The 2,500-nt window shown below is 48.9% G+C and overlaps 1 protein-coding gene across 1 annotated transcript in view; it reads right to left on the bottom strand.

Moving 5' to 3' along the window:
• The window catches only part of LOC116366465 (cAMP-dependent protein kinase type I-beta regulatory subunit-like), a 46,680-nt gene that overhangs the window by 34,520 nt on the left and 9,660 nt on the right, over positions 1 to 2,500 (bottom strand). The window lies entirely within an intron of this gene.

The raw sequence follows: 2,500 nt of genomic DNA, 5'->3' as shown, positions 1-2,500 counted from the left end.
CCTTCTCTCTCCCTCTCCTCCACTCCCTTATCCCTCTCTCTCCCTCTCCTCTACTCCCTTATCCCTCTCCTCCACTCCCTTATCCCTCTCTCTCCACTCATCCATCCATCTCTGTCTGGGTCTGACTGGGCTCTCTGATACGCTCGGTGGAGCTCGCCCACCCGGACCAGTAGGTAGACCTGCTGTATCAGGGCACCATCGCCCCAACCCTCTCCACCACCCCTTCTCTTTCTCTCTCCCTCTCATTCACACCTTATCCCTCTCTCCTCTCTCTCGCTCAGCGGAGCTCACCCACCTGGACCCAGTCCTCTCTGGTTACCTTACGTCTCCTCTCCCTCTCCCTCCCTCTCCCTTCATCGTAAACCGATAAGGTTGTTTCCTGTTTGATTTTCCATCTGTTTTTTATCTTTTGTATCTCTCCACTTAACTCTATCTCTTTGTCGCTTCGGGTTCCTAAAACAAAAAGGTGTTCTGACTGTTGTCATTGTGTGGCGTTCAGAGCGTGTCTGGGCCCCACACTAGCGTGACCATACCGCACGTCAATGAAGTCAGAAAAGACCCCAGGCCAGTGCTCATCATCATTTAACACAAACATCAGTACAGTTGACCAATGTGAGAAGTAGAAGTAGGAAGGTATGTGTGGGGTAGAGGTAGGAAGGTATGTGTGAGGTAGAGGTAGGAAGGTATGTGTGGGGTAGAGGTAGGAAGGTATGTGTGAGGTAGAAGTCGGTAGATCTGTGTGAGGTAGAGGTAGGAAGGTATGTGTGAGGTTGAAGTCGGTAGATCTGTGTAAGGTAGAGGTAGGAAGGTGTGTGTGAGGTAGAGGTAGGAAGGTATGTGTGGGGTAGAGGTAGGAAGGTATGTGTGAGGTAGAGGTAGGAAGGTATGTGTGAGGTAGAGGTAGGAAGGTGTGTGTGAGGTAGAGGTAGGAAGGTATGTGTGAGGTAGAGGTAGGAAGGTATGTGTGAGGTAGAGGTAGGAAGGTATGTGTGAGGTAGAGGTAGGAAGGTATGTGTGAGGTAGAGGTAGGAAGGTATGTGTGAGGTAGAGGTAGGAAGGTATGTGTGAGGTAGAGAGGAAGGTATGTGTGAGGTAGAGGTAGGAGGTATGTGTGAGGTAGAGGTAGGAAGGTATGTGTGAGGTAGAGGTAGGAAGGTATGTGTGAGGTAGAAGTCTGTGTGAGGGTTGAGGTAGGAAGGTATGTGTGAGGTAGAGGTAGGAAGGTATGTGTGAGGTAGAGGTAGGAAGGTATGTGTGAGGTAGAGGTAGGAAGGTATGTGTGAGGTAGAGGTAGGAAGGTATGTGTGAGGTAGAGGTAGGAAGGTATGGTGAGGTAGAGGTAGGAAGGTATGTGTGAGGTAGAGGTAGGAAGGTGTGTGTGAGGTAGAGGTAGGAAGGTGTGTGTGAGGTAGAGGTAGGAAGGTGTGTGTGGGGTAGAGGTAGGAAGGTATGTGTGGGGGTAGAGGTAGGAAGGTATGTGTGGGGTAGAGGTAGGAAGGTATGTGTGGGGGTAGAGGTAGGAAGGTATGTGTGGGGGTAGAGGTAGGAAGGTATGTGTGGGGTAGAGGGAAGGTATGTGTGGGGTAAGGTAGAGGTTGGGTAGAGGTAGAAAGGTATGTGTGGGGTAGAGGTAGGAAAAGTATGTGTGAGGTAGAGGTAGGAAGGTGTGTGTGAGGTAGAGGTAGGAAGGTGTGTGTGAGGTAGAGGTAGGAAGGTGTGTGTGAGGTAGAGGTAGGAAGGTATGTGTGGGGTAGAGGTAGGAAGGTATGTGTGGGGTAGAGGTAGGAAGGTATGTGTGAGGTAGACGTAGGAAGGTGTGTGTGAGGTAGAGGTAGGAAGGTGTGATGATTTTTCTTTCTCAAAAAGAGGGATGATTTTCTTGTCTCTCTCTCGTCTTTCAATGAGGACTGGAGGTCTTTCCAATGAGAACTGGCTGGGGTCTTTCCAATAAGAACTGGAGGTCTTTACAATGAGAACTGGAGGTCTTTCCAATGAGAACTGGAGGTCTTTCCAATGAGAACTGGAGGTCTTTCCAATGAGAACTGGAGGTATTTCCAATGAGAACTGGAGGTCTTTCCAATGAGGACTGGAGATCTTTCAATGAGAACTGGAGGTCTTTCCAATGAGAACTGGAGGTCTTTCCAATGAGAACTGGAGGTCTTTCCAATGAGAACTGGAGGTCTTTCCAATGAGAACTGGAGGTCTTTCCAATGAGAACTGGAGGTCTTTCCAATGAGAACTGGAGGTCTTTCCAATGAGAACTGGAGGTCTTTCCAATGAGAACTGGAGGTCTTTCCAATGAGGACTGGAGATCTTTCCAATGAGAACTGGAGGTCTTTCCAATGAGAACTGGAGGTCTTTCCAATGAGAACTGGAGGTCTTTCCAATGAGAACTGGAGGTCTTTCCAATGAGACTGGAGGTCTTTCCAATGAGAACTGGAGGTCTTTCCAATGAGAACTGGAGGTCTTTCCAATGAGAACTGGAGGTCTTTCCAATGAG

Source organism: Oncorhynchus kisutch, unplaced genomic scaffold (genome assembly GCF_002021735.2).
Source record: "Oncorhynchus kisutch isolate 150728-3 unplaced genomic scaffold, Okis_V2 scaffold1492, whole genome shotgun sequence".
Classification (NCBI taxonomy): Eukaryota; Metazoa; Chordata; class Actinopteri; order Salmoniformes; family Salmonidae; genus Oncorhynchus; species Oncorhynchus kisutch.
This window is presented reverse-complemented; position numbering and strand designations above follow the sequence as displayed.